The following is a 15289-nucleotide window of genomic DNA, read 5'->3' as shown; positions in this document are numbered from 1 at the left end:
GATACAGCAGATATGTACTACATATGGAACAATCTCATATACTTGAATTTATTCACACAGATACCCATTAACACTCCTTTTAATAATAATTTTTGTATATTATTTGTTGTTGTTGTTATTATGTTTAATATCATTGTTGTTGGCTGAAGTAGTGGTGGCAGTAGTATTTATTCTTGTATTATTATATATTTTTTATAAATACAGATGTAGAAAAATAAATACAAATAAAGAAACGTAACGAAACAGAAGAATCATTTTCTACACATCCAAATGAGTACAAAGTTGTTTTTATATTCTATTTGAACTATTGTTACCATTTTATCTACATTTACACAATAACAATCACACACTCTTACATTAATAGCCAAAGGAGTGTGTGTGTGAGAGTATGTGCAACTTTGACATGTGTGTCATTTGCGAATGTTGCCCATAACCGAGTATACATATGTATGTATATGGGACTCTGTGTGTTTTTATATTTTAATATCCATTAAGGAAGTCTGTTTGTGTATAAAAACAACAACAACAACTACTACGACAAAGCAACAAGAAAAAAAATAGAACCGTTAACGTTGTACGTATTAACAAAATGGTTTGTTCTTTTAAACTGTTACCTTTGTAATTATCAGTACAAAATGTTGACCGTTGTTGCAGCAAGTGCACATGTATAATACCAACACATTTATACTATATCTCTAACATACTGACACACACATGTATATGTAAATATATACATATATATATATATATATATATATAGAGAATGAGAGAGAGAGAGTTCAGCCAAAAACTAACACCAATTGCTCAATTTTTCATTCCTTTTAACACTAAACTGCATGTAGTATTTTTATATCCTTCACCTTTGTAAAAGGGGTATAAATAAGTTTGTCATACCTTTTGTAATGTCCACCATAACTTTTTTGGCGATTAGGTATATATATGGATGCTTATATGTAAATAGTAAGGAAATTAAACTATATCCATCTGTTTGTTTGAATACATTTTTTTTGTAGCTCAAAAGAAGACATATTGTTTTGGACTTTAAAAGAAGACACTTTTTCATAACAAAATTCTCTTCAAAAAATTGGCACTTATCTGTAAGAAAACTGTCTTAAAAAGAAGAGTTTTTTCTATAAGAAAACTTTCTTAAAAAAGACACTTTTCTATAAGAAAATTGTCGTAAAGGTAGACATGTTTTATATGAAACCTGTATTCAAAAGAAACCATTTTTCTATAAAAATTAACATTCTATAACACAAGCAAACATAATTCCATTCAAAAAGGCACAAATCCATAACAAAAGTCTCTTCAAGAGAAAATATTTTCTATATAAAGAAAGTGTGTTCCAAAGCAGATACTTTCCATTTTCAATTGAAGACTCTTTTCTATAAGAAAAGACATTGTATAAGAAAACACCTTCCAAATGAAACATATTTTATAACATAACTCTATATGGAAACTTTGTTCTCCTATTATGCGTGAATTGTAGCTTTTCATGAATAAAGAGTAACAATTTTTTGTCTGTATTTTAACTTTTTTTATAAATGTTCTTAAGACACCAGAAAAAATGTAAAATAAATTTAAAATATATTCGGCCAATTCACAATCGGTGTTGTAAGGTTGTATCGTATTGATTTGTTTTTATTTCAAAAACTTGCATTTAAAAACAATTTATGACATACAACCCTCGATTATGAATTGGACAGTTATAAATTATTTAAAATAATGAAGCCTAAAAGTATACTACAATTTAAAATAACATATAAAATATTCAAGAAAATGTTGTAGAGAAGTTGTATAGTAGTTTAGCACTTTCATCTATTTTTTGGCCTATTATTCAAATTCAAGACTGTAAATCGAAATTTTTCTTAACAATTTGTTTGTAAATATCCATACAAGTGCTTTTCATAAAATTATTTAAAAAAAGTTATGATTGCCTAAAAGCATGCTATAATAAACAAGCAATTCTTGGAATATTCTCGAATAATTATAAAATTCGTTTAAGAAATAAAATCAATTGTTTGAATAGTGAAAAATTGCAATTATGTTAAACAACATAAAATTCTTAAAATATTTTGAAAAATAATAAATTTTAAAATACATTAGATTAAAGGGTATATAAGTTTCAACACAGCCAACTGCAATTACTCTCACTTGTTTAAGCTAAAACACGAAATAGTGAGAGTTTTCTACATCGTAATTGTTAAACAAGAGAGTATTAGTATTAGTAGTAAGAAAAACACAAGAGAGTTTATTTAAAATTACAAACACATACACTCATGTTTTTTTTCTTTTCTTTATTGTATCCCTAAAAGTATTATTTACTTTTTTCCTTATTTCTTTTACGTTAAAAGTAAATTTAAAGCTTAAAATGTTCTTTCTTTTTCAAATTACAGAATGTTTTATTATTTTATTTTTAATTTGATTTATTAATGTTTTACTGTTTTAAGACAGTTTCTTACCAGCTAAGCAGATCATCTTTTTTTAATACGGGCTTTTGCTATAATAACAATTATTTTAGGCATTTTGGTACAAAAAAAGTAATTTTTTTAAATTGAAAAATTGTTTCCTTGTTTCATAAAATTTGTTATATTAATGTAAAGCATATTAAATTTGAAAAGTAATTGAAGAAATTGTAAAAGTAAGCAATTGTAAAAAATCTTTAAAAGTAAAGAAAATTTATAAATAATTTTATATTAAAAAACCTAGTCCCCTTTTAGTGAAGCAGAGCTTTTCTAATATTAGCTTTATTGGAAAAAATAGAAAAAAAATGTCATTTAATATTATGTAATTAGCATTAGCTATAGGTCACATTAAAAGTTTATTCATCAGTGCATAATACATAGTATAATGTCATGTTAAATTTATTCAATTAATCAATAAAAATCAAAGCATATAAATTTTGTTATATTTTTACACATACACAACTAAAAATATCTAATTCATGTTAATTATCACATCATTATGGGAAAATAAGCTAAATAAAACTACTTTTCGCTTTTATTAAAAACAAAGGCAATTATTTTGATTTAAAATGGTGGAAATAGGCGAGTGTGGTAAAATTGTAAAGATTTTAACAGATATTTATTTAATTGAATTTTTTTTAAGTAATAAAACCTAAAAGTATGCTACAAAATCAAATATAAATTTTTGGAATATTCTTGAAAAAGTAAATTGGTATCTCGTGGACTATTGGAGATATTATTTAAATTCAATTGAAAATTGAGATTTAAAGAAACGCCTAAAAGTATGCAAAATTTTCAAATAATAATTAACAAATTCAATGAATATTCTCGAAAAAAAAACATTGGGATGCCTTAATGGAACAAAATTAATTGAATAAAAAACTAATTAAGGTTCTATATTCGACAGTGCCAAATCTCTCATATACCCCTCATTATGATGCTTAAAAAAAGAACTGTAAATACGTATTTTACTACCAAAAAAAAAAAAAACAGTTAGAAAACGAAAAAGTACCATAAAGTCTACATTTATAGATTTAAATTTTCTCATGTCTAATTCTATGTTTAATTTTAAGAACAGATTCAAAAATCAACAATTGAAAAACGAAAACATTTTTATATGAATTTTCTTTACATCAGAATTAAATAAGAACTTTAAACGCCTTAAAATATGCTGCAGTTTAAAATAAATCTTCAAATTCATGGAATATTCTCGAAAAAATTAAATTCTTTACGATTTGGGCATTTCTCAGATTTTTATACTCTCCATCAAGAAAGATGGGAAGGGGATTTTATTAATTTTGTCATTACGTTTGTAACACATTCTAGAATTTAATAAGTTCTTAGATTAGATCGTAGATCTAGTTATGTCCGTCCGTCTGTCTGTTGAAAGCACTATACAGTCCGAACGGAAAGAGATAAATGGTTGAAAATTTTTACAAATATTTTCTAGAGGTAAAGTTTGTTTTATATTAAAAATGGTCAATATACATCTTTATCCACAGTATGAGTGCATAATTTACTCTACTAAATTTTACGACAATTAATCTGAACCCTATGGTTTAAAAATTAAACCAAAATCAAATTCTTTTTAAAAATAAATAATTTTTTGAAGTCAAAATAATTGACTTAAGCCATATTCCAAACATCGTTCTGAAGTATTTAGAGAAACATTTCTTTTACGGAATACGGTTTTTGATAGTGACTATATAAAATACGCCACAACCGAATATAACATTCTCACATGTTCATTATTGAAAATATATTTTCAACACCCATTATCTATAATACAAAGTTTGCAAACCACTAATCGTAACACATATAATGCGTGTCATTTTTCAGCAACTAGGAGATGTCTATAATTAAAATACAAAACGCTAACGTATATTAAAATATGTAAAACCAATTAAAATGTATAAATTAAACGTTGAAAACGTGTTAATTTTCCACAGATTTTAGATAATGCAAAGAATTTTTACACAGAAGTAATTAAAATTGTTTGTTGTCATGGACAATATGATATTGAAATGCATGTACGTATGTACGAGATGAAAAGGCATCAAATTAGTGTCAAAAATATCCTATGCTTTGGTCAGCTTAAAACATGCGATTACAATTTGGTATGAATTACAAATAATGATTTTGAATTTCATGGAAATTTGGAAAATCATTGTCGTATTTATTTTACTAACCAGCATTTTTAAGAATGTTTTGTGTTTTTTTTCTTTTGTAATCTTTGTATTGCAAAAGTATGTTTTGTTTTCTTTCTTTAGACTACAAATTATGTACTTTCGAGAATATTCCAGGAATTTATGTTCGCACTAGAAACAAATTTCATGTTAATTTTTTGGCATACTTTTAGTCTTTATGCGATAAAAGCTATTTTATAAATATGTATGTTAATTTTTCACCAAAGCAAACAAAATAATTTTACATTTTTTTTGGAATATTCGCAGAATCAATTTTCATATTAATTTAATTTAACTAGAAATTCGTAGTAAATTTAAAGCACACTTTTAGGCAATTATAAAAATATTCATTAAATTAAATAGAAAACATTTATTTTAAATGTCTATTGATAAGAAAACCAGCTGTCAGTTAAATCGATTTGTAATCCAATTTATAGTCTATTTAATGTTTTTTTTTATCTTTTAAATATATAGCCAAGTTACTTTGAACATAGAATTAATAATTAATTTACTCTATTTCATTTAAGGTTAAACTACTCCACAATAATATACGTTTCGAGACATAAGCACAGCGAATTAATAAGTATAATTAAGGAATAATTATATAAATTATATTTAAATGCATCTTTACGTTCTTAAAATGAATCAACATTTTCTCCCCCAATTAAAATACGTTACACATAAGAATTTCAAAAAGAAACAACGGAAACTCATAACATTTCCTTTTAGTATCACATAATATACGGTAAGTAGACATTAATTTAAATATAAATAGGCCTTAAAGTTAATTATACATTTTGCTTTCATATAAAATAATTAATAAGATTACAGAAAAACTGAAGTGCTAACTAAAAAAAATCAAAATTCTTACATCTTATTATGTGTTGTTGAATCATAGTTTAATTAATATTAGAAATTATTTCCCAAACATTAAAAAGCTCCCAAACAAGAAAACTCTGTTTAGTTTATACAAAAGCTATTTTTAGAAAAAACCAAAACCGGATGTCTTTTTTACCAAGGGCCATTTTAAGTTTCCTCTTAATGAAACATTATCAACAGCATACATAAGACTAGAGTGAAACTAAAAGAAATGCTGAAGTTTGTTTTGTCTTGTCATTTTTTTTTTTTCAAAATTTTTGCTGGAAATTATTTTAAGGAAAATTAACTTTAATAAGGAAATCCTTTTTATGTTATAATTTTCAAGGTTTTTTTTCTATTTTCACAGTGATTATAGACTTTAGAGGAGGAAGAGCAATACTTTCTGAAATGAAGTGTTTGGCAGGAATATTTTTAAAAGTCATGGTTGACATCAGTAAAAGAATTTAAATTAGGGACTTATCCTTTAGAAAAGAATAATGAACTTAAGGTTTTGAGAAAAAAATATCCTTAAAAGTTTTCTTGTATTAATTAAAACTTAAAGAAGTTTTGTATTTTGAGCAGATAAATAAATTTAAAGTAATCAAGAGTTGCTTATATTTTTATATGTTTAAAAGTTTTTATCAAATTAAAAAAAAAAATAGATTTAAATAATTTCGAGATTATTTCAAGAATTCAGTTCTATAAAATTTATAAAAAAGGCATACTTTTAGGCGGTTTTTCATGTGGTAATATAAAACTATACACCAGAGTATAAAGTAGGCTATAGAATCGAATGTAGGCTACACTTTAGACTAGATTTTAGTCTAGACTATAGACTAGACTTTAGTCTAGACTATAGACTAGACTTTAGTCTAGACTATAGACTAGACTTTAGTCTAGACTATAGACTAGACTATAGACTAGACTTTAGTCTAGACTATAGACTGGATTTTAGTCTAGACTATAGACTAGACTATAGACTAGACTATATAACTAGACTATAGACTATAGACTAGACTATAGACTAGACTATAGACTAGACTATAGACTAGACTATAGACTAGACCATAGACTAGACTATAGACTAGACTATAGACTAGACTATAGACTAGACTATAGACTAGACTATATACTAGACTATATACTAGACTATTGACTAGACTATAGACTAGACTATATACTAGACTATAGACTAGACTATAGTCTATAGACTAGACTATAGACTTGACTATACACTTGATTATACGCTGGGCTACAAACTTGACCATAGACTAGACCATAGACTACACTGTAAATTAGACTACAGACTACACTATATGCTAGACTATAGACTAAACTCGACTACTTTTCTATTTATATTTTCGTTTCTTTCCTGTTGCTTATTTAAGCTGCTCTCCCCTCAAAGTTCTTTTTATAAATCAAAATTAATTAAATCAAACAAATTAGTCAATTATCTTTATCTAGCAAAACGACTTAATTATATTTTATTTATAAGTATGTATATGTGCTTGTATTTGCTACTTACATCTATATTCTTTCTATTGTCAAAGATTTTATTTAATAGAAATAATGGTTAATAATACCTGTTGGTTTATAACTAATTTATCACTTCTCTACGTTTTTTCCTGTATATTTTGCATACGTGACTTAATTAGATGAGCACAAGTATGGTATAAGTAATTTTACTACTTCATATGTTTAGATTTAATAAAAAAAAAACAGAATTGTTAAAATGAATGTAAGATTTTATAACCTACAATAGCATCGAAATGTTGTAATATAAAATTTGGATAAATATACATATACAACTATATAAGAAGGTTGGTTCATGTTCATTTGTGTAAGGAAAAACAGCTTCTCTTTTGAAAGTATAATAATAAGGTTGATATATATTTTTTTAGGAATATTCCAGGAAAAAATTTTATTATTTTGTATTACAAAAAATAAATGAATTATTTAAAATATGTTGCATATTTTCAGGCAGTTATAACTATTGATCCGAAATATCAGGAGGATTTCAAGAATTTGTTTCTATATTGCTCTGTAATAAGAATGCTAAAATTTTAGCATTCTTAGACAGATTCTTTAAAATAAATCTTCTCTTCTCAAAACTTATCTAGTAGCCCTCGTATTAAATATTTTTTGGCAGTTATTTCTAATGTTTTTTCTGTCGCTTCAACTATATTCTCCAAATTACTCTTTGTCTTTAATCTAAACTAATAAGTATTTCCTTTTGCATAATTTTTGCCGAAATTTTTGTTTTCGGTTATTTTGAAAAACAAAGCAAAAAAAATTTCAAAAAGAAGCCCTTACTATATCCTTCTGGCAACCCTTGACACAAAAGTAAGAGTGAAATAACAAATTAGAGGAGTAGTAGTATGTGTACCACTGGCTGGCTGGTTCTGCTTGATTCTATGGTATAAGAGTTTATTTCTTTCGTTTGTTCACATTGTGTTGTTTAAAAATAAAATATGAACAATATTTTTTTAAACATTATTTTTTTTATTGTGTTCATAATACATATGAAAATATACCAAGTACATGAAGTAGTATATACATATACACGAACATACATAATTACACACATACATTCATATGTATGGACTTAGGAGCATACATATATGTATGAATTATTGTTATTATTATTTTCTTCACACACAAGGTACTTAAATTACATACTAATTGCCCCATTCACATTTTGTATAAATGCAAGCAGGGTTGGTCAATTCTATTACGATTTTAAGTTGTTTTTTGAAATTAGATCAACGAATCACTTAAAAAATTTAAAAATTTGTTTATGAGATTTATAATAAGTGTTTGCTAGGGATATTATTTTCAAATGTATTTATATCTAATTTAAACGAAAGTCAGGTAACAGCGAAGAAGTTGATTATCTCCCAATATATTATAATCAAATGCCGACCAAAGCCGGACAATAACTAAAAATGTTTCAGATTTTTGCGGAACTCTTTCTTGTTCATTTAGAATAGGTTCCTTAATACTAAACTGGGATTTGCTTATTCCCTCGTGAGAGTTAATCCATGTGTTCTTTGTGGTAATATCCTTTATTTCATTATTTCAAGTGGGTTTTTGGAATTCTTCAGATCTAGTTGCGTCAAACGTTTTGCATTTGTCAAGTTAATTTCTTCGTGTTTTTCTTCCTTTAAAGCAAGTACATTCGCTATAACGCTCGAGTGGCTTGATGTCCAAATAAATCAATGCTTACGTTACCTGGGACTCCTTGCGACTCTTACAAGATGTCGAAATGCTTTACATGAAAATCTGCTCTTTAGGCCTAATTTCATGGTGGACTTTCTCATCCACAGTGTGAGCTTCTCTGGCGACGTTTGTGTATCGTACACGTAAGTGACAACTTTTGTACATGGCCAGTCCATATACAAGCATTTTTCGCAAGTACTAGAGATATTTAATCTGTGACTGTACCGTTGCTTAACTTCCGTGATGCAAAAAAGTCACTTCCATTTAAAACCACGCAGATGGTATGACCTTTGTTCAGTCGGCATCAGCACATAGAGCTGTTTTCGGTAGACCGAAATACGAATCTATATACTAACTGAGAACACACTGTTATAAAACAAGTATAAACACCGTTTTTCTTAGAACATACCTGGACAAGGAAGGAAAATTCAATGTTTTTACATGTATAAGATGCCTTTCCTCCATGATCAATCAGCACTTAGAGCTGTTTTCGGTAGACCGAAATACGGATCTATATACTAACTGAGAACACACTGTGATAAAACTAGTATGAACTGAGTTTTCTCTGAACATACCTGGGCAAGGAAGGAAAATTCAATGGTTTTACATGTATAAGATGCCTTTCCTCCATGATCATTCAATCCAGCACTCTTCTCATTCATTCGACAAATTCATAGAGTACAAACAACATCCGACACACTCACTCTAGGTAAACGGGCAAACAATATCCATACACCCCTACATTCATCCTGCATCGTTTATGTACATATATGTATTTAACACCAACTCATTTCCAACTCTTAGTCCCACAGTCACTTCCCAGTGGATTATCTCGGCAGCAGCACCAAACTTATTTAGAATTAAAGACCTTACCGTTCATCAGTCATTTTGCACCCCGTATAGGCCTCTCCAATAACTAGGACAAAACAAGGATCAAGCTTCCGGTTACCGTAATACCAGATTATGTGGTTCTCTGGTTCAACCCCATGTCCAATCATTACCACCTATTTATAGTCCAGGCAGACTAGAGGTACTGGTAGCATCTCTTTTATTTCGGGTGGCAGTCACACCAACATGGGGTCCTTCATCAGGAGGCAAATTACTTATAATATAATAACCGGATATTGCATCATTTACCATTCTGTTGCTAGGTTTAAAGCCATCAGTATAGCAACGGACTTCGATTTACCATGACATTCTATATAGGATCAGATAGACTATCCAAGTCTACTAAAGTCAATATGCAAGTTCGCCTCATATTCTGCTTGACCACCAGATTAGATTAGAAATTAAAATTGATTTAACTTCCCTCCCTTTCTATTGGGAGTCAATTTTGGACCAAAATCTGGGCGAAAGACCATAATATTAAAATGTTACAAACAAACAAACTATACATAGTGGTATAGGGTATTAAAAGAACTTATGCTTGACCACCAGATTAGATTAGAAATTAAAATTGATTTAACTTCCCTCCCTCCCCATTGGGAGTCAATTATGGACCAAAATCTGGGCGAAAGACCATAATATTAAAATGTTACAAACAAACAAACTATACATAGTGGTATAGGGTATTAAAAGAACTTATTTTTTCGTTAAGATGAACTATAGAATATTTTATAATGTTTAGTTATGTAATGGACACCATTAGAGGTTTCAACAATTTGAACCGCCTTTTCTAATAAAATTCACAGTTTTATAACTTTTCCAACCCTGCAGTTTAAGTATATTATTTGGCAATGTACGAGTGAGTGAATATATGATGGATGTATTTATGTTTGTTAGATGCATGTTATAGTGTATGTATGTATGTATGTATGTATGTATGTATGTATGTATGTATGTATGTTTAGTTGTTGTAGCTTAGGCACCATACATTCATACAAATGTATGTGCATATGTATTATGTATGTATATAAATATAATAAATGTGTATAATCATATATTACAGAGTTCATAAATGTAAATATTATTTAGACTATAATTATATTTAAACACTCTGCAACGGTTATTTTTCTTTCATAATGGCAAAATAATTGACCTTTAAAAAAATAACAAAAAAAAAAAAAACAAAATGCTAAATTATAAATGTTTAAAACAAAGAAAGAAATTAGGATTTTTTTTAGCGAAAAAAAAATAAAAAAATATGTTTAGCAGTAACATAAGTGAACTGGGTTCTTTTTTTTAATAGTAAAATTTACAACTGTTACTTAGAAATGTTTGGGTAAAAAAAGGACATTAATTTAATTTTTTTTTTTTTTTTTGAAAAACAAAGAATATAAGAGTTTAAACTGGCAGTAGTAGTTGTTGATGTTGCTGCAGCAAAATTTTGCAAATATTTAAGTGTAATAATGTTATTTTTAAATTAAAAAGTTAAATTAAAAAATATTTCTTCATGTACGTGACTTTTCGTTTAATGGCAAATGAAACAAACAAAAAAACATACTATTAGCATATTTTGTTGTAATTTTTTGTTTTATTATTTTAGCGTTTTTATAGTCTAATCATTAAAATGTGTTAATGTGATTTCCGTTGGCTTCACTACTCACTCTCTTTCTCAGTTATTTTAAACGTCTCTCTAGTTTGTTGTATGTTTTATTTTCTTTTATTTATTTTTATGATTTTATATGCTGCCGCATTTGTTGTTTTTGTTCCATTTGCACTTCATCTAATTACATACAAATAATATATTTCTTTTTTTATTGTTTTAAATTTATGTGTATGTAATGCAAAGAAAACACACATACACATTTATATACACTCACTTTTATATAGAGACATTCATACTTGTAACACTTGTATAATATGTATAAATACACTCATATAAAAACTTATAAAAATTCATTCTTTACATCTACACACTTGTAATTGTGTACCCGAATACAAGTGTATCTGTGTGTACTTATGTATGTATGTATTTATTTTGTTGTCGTTTTTTTTCTATTTTATATATTTTTTTTTGTGTATTTTTTGCTTTCTTTAATTTTTTTCTCACATTTAGGTGAGCATACAATTTATCTTTTATCGATTTTCTTTTTTTTTCTTCTACGGCTTTATGAGTGTTGTTGCTTTTATTTTTCTTTTACTTTTTCCAGTAGTTTAAACCTTTTTTGTTGTTGCTGTTGTTGTCGTTTTCCACCATAATACATTAACACGCACAATTTCCGTTTTTCTTTGTAGTAAAAAAGCTGTAACCATATTATTTCTTAATCCTTTTTTCATTACTTGCTTTCATATACTTTTCTTTCATTTTCTTGTTGTTTTTGTTTTCGCTGTTGTTGTTTTTGTCGTTTTTGATTTTTTTGTTTCCATTTGTTTTTTGGGGCTACAAAAATCAAGACTCTTTTCAACATTTTTGTTCCATAAAACAAAAACTTGTACACTTCACTCACAACTACCGTTTATTCACATAATGCGTTTCAAAACGTCCTGGTCATGTCAAAACCCAAATACGACTGTATTGCTCCAGCAGTATCCTTCGCAATAATATGTTTAGTGTCATAGTAAAGTAAAAGGAAACAATAATTACTCTCTATATCCTTCTATCTTTCTCTTGTTCTCTCGCTCTTTAAGTTTGTATTATACTACTCTTATACTTGTCTAAACTCTTCTATAACAATTTTAATAAAATCCTTAACAAAAACTGTGACAATTTTTAAGCATTTAGTGCAGAATATATATGATTTGTACGGCTACTAAATGTTCTGTTGTTCGAAGAGATTATGACGTATTACTTATGAAATATCTGTGTTTATGGCTGACTGAAGATGCATGAGTATGAGTATAACTGTGTGCCAGTGTTTGCATTAGTATACATGTAAATCACAGTGATTTGTTAAAAGTTTAGTTGCTTTTTATGTCATTCCATTTAGAAATGTTGATGCTATGCAGCAATAGCTGTAGCAGCAGCAGCTTAAAATAACTGAAATATGTAAAAATCCGTTTAAATCACAAAAATTTCAAAAACGAATTTCAATTGAACACTCTTATCTATGAGCACTTTTTACCAATATAAATAACATTACTTTACAAATATTTATGCAGTAGTAGTAGTATTGGCAGCAGCAAGTCTTAAAGTTTCTATGCAAACATTTTTTTCCTTTTTGTATGAAAATAAATAAATCTTTTTACAAAAATTTTGTTAGCTTAAGCAGGGATTATAGGGATATTTAGTTTTTTTATTGATATAACAAATTAAAGTAAAAATTATCAATTCAGTTTTCTTTATTATTATTCTTTTAAAGAGAGTTAAGGAAATCTTAAGAATTTAAAATTCAAATTTAAATATTACGTATACGCAACGTATAACTTTACATTAATTTAAAATAACGAAGTGTTAACTATAAGAGTATTGTGTGTAGGTGTTTGTGAAAGTAGTCTAAGTCATAAAACCATTAAATTGAGTTTGTGATTTGACACTTTTATGTCTTTGTCTTGTTGAGTTGTTAGTTATAAATAAACCTTATTTGCATGCAACAAATGTACCGTTAAATGACATATTGTTAGTTTAGTGGTTAAAAGTGCTAAGTCCAATAAAAAAGAAACTGAGAAAAATGTTAGAATAACTGTAAATATGAATGTAAATGCATTTAAAATAAATTAATTCGCTGTTTTTTTTTAGTTTTTGGATTGGGTGTAAACTGAATTTAAAAGCATATATAGTTTTAGAACTCTTCACTTGAAATTAAAACATGGCTAAATATATATTCGGTTATTTTCACGTCTATTAAATTTAGACTTCACTAGTCTACGCTACAGACTATAGACTAGACTATAGACCAGACTATAGACTAGACTATAGACTAGACTATAGACAAGACTATAGACTAGACTATAGACTAGACTATAGACTAGACTATAGACTAGACTATAGACTAGACTATAGACTAGACTATAGACTAGACTATAGACTAGACTATAGACTAGACTATAGACTAGAATATAGACTAGACTATATATTAGACTGTAGTACAGACTATAGACAAGACTATATATTAGACTGTAGTACAGACTATAGATTAGACTATATTTTATACTACAGGCTAGACTATAGACTAGATTATAGACTAGACTATAGACTAGACTATAGCCTAGAGTTGACTATAGTTCAGACTACAGGCTGGACCATATTAGACTTTAGACTATAGTCTTAACTTTATCCCATATTTTAGACTATTCTACATTCTTGGCTATCGACTGTACTATTATGATATCATAAAAATTCATTTCATAAATTGAAATTTTTTTATACTCGAACTCTGAAGTCAAGCAGTATCTATCATCCAACTAAAGTGACTTTGATGAATAACACTACAACAATGCGTAACATTTCAATTATCATTCGACCAAAGATTGTTAACTCCGGAATGGGGGTATCAAATGTAAGTTACTCTTCACCAGAAAATTGAATGTTAAACTTTAAAATCATTTCCGCATTTAAAATGAACTTTAGACGACTAATTGAAAGATTTTTATTTATTATTTCATTTTCAAGTGTTTTCCAATTGTTATTGATTTATGTTCCCTTATTGTTTTTCAAGTGTTTAGGTAACCAATTAGATTTAAATTTTAAGAAATAAGTTGTAAAGTATTGTTAATTTGTTTTGTATTTTTGTATTATTATTTTAATTTTGCTTTAATTCCAATGATTTTTTGCCACCAAGCAAAAACTTACATTGAAAGTAAGGGGGTAAAAATAAACTAAAATTTTCTTACACTATAACATTTAAGACATTAATTTATCAGTGTGGTGACATCAGTGAGGTAAGTACTTAACACACTTGCTTACAAATAGGGAGTAATAACTACAATCTAATAAGGATTTAAGCAGGTAGTTTTGAAACAAGGATTTAAATAGCCAACAAGAATAACAAAATTAAAATATCGATATCGAAGTATAACTACTTACCTATAACATTTTTAATAATTCAATGCTAGACTACTGCAAAGTAATGCTGACGGTATGTAGCATTCCTTCAGAAGTTAATTTTTGAATAATTACAGGTCAATAATAACCCAGCAAAAACTTGATAATGACTACTTACCTATTAAAACACTTTTCAATGAGTATAACATATAGTTCTGATTACACAGAAGTAGTCTAATAATGTTTTAAAAATAATGTATATCAATACTTTCTAATTCATTAGTCAGCATTTTCGTGAAGATATATAATCATTCACTGATTTGCCTAATTACTTGTAAGCGATTGTGGTAAGTTCTTGCCTTCTATGACATCAGCGTCTTAAAACAATAACTTATTGTGTAAATTTTAGCACTTTATAACCTTTTATAGTAATTTTTCTCCTACGAAGAAAATTTTTACTTGTTTTTATTTTAATTATTAATTTTCTTTTAAATGTTTACTTGATATTTTTACTACTAACTGTATATTGTATTGCTTTAATTACGCTTTTTGATAATAAAAAAATGGCTTAACATTTTTAAACTCTTTTTTAAATTTTAAACAACCTTTGAAATAATAAGATTTTACTATTACTTTTTTAATATCCCACAGTTCTCTTTTTTTTTTTTTTTTGTTGATGAACATCGTTCTTGTAATAA

The 15289-nt window shown here is 27.3% G+C and overlaps 1 protein-coding gene across 6 annotated transcripts in view; it reads right to left on the bottom strand.

Annotated features, from left to right (window-relative positions):
• The window catches only part of LOC111677721 (limbic system-associated membrane protein), a 78861-nt gene extending 66691 nt beyond the window's left edge, over positions 1-12170 (bottom strand). For 2 of the 6 annotated variants that reach the window (XM_046950718.1, XM_046950719.1), the window contains exon 1: positions 11491-12170. The gene's annotated coding sequence lies outside the window, so the exon portion shown is untranslated. Of the gene's footprint in view, positions 1-11171 lie in introns of all 6 variants that reach the window. The other 4 variants (XM_046950717.1, XM_046950715.1, XM_046950716.1 and 1 more) reach the window with 4 other exon arrangements.
• Positions 12171-15289: the final 3119 nt, after the last annotated feature.

This window comes from Lucilia cuprina, chromosome 4 (genome assembly GCF_022045245.1).
Source record: "Lucilia cuprina isolate Lc7/37 chromosome 4, ASM2204524v1, whole genome shotgun sequence".
Taxonomy (NCBI): Eukaryota; Metazoa; Arthropoda; class Insecta; order Diptera; family Calliphoridae; genus Lucilia; species Lucilia cuprina.
Note: the sequence above shows the minus strand (reverse complement) of the source record. Positions and strands in the feature narration are given on the sequence as shown.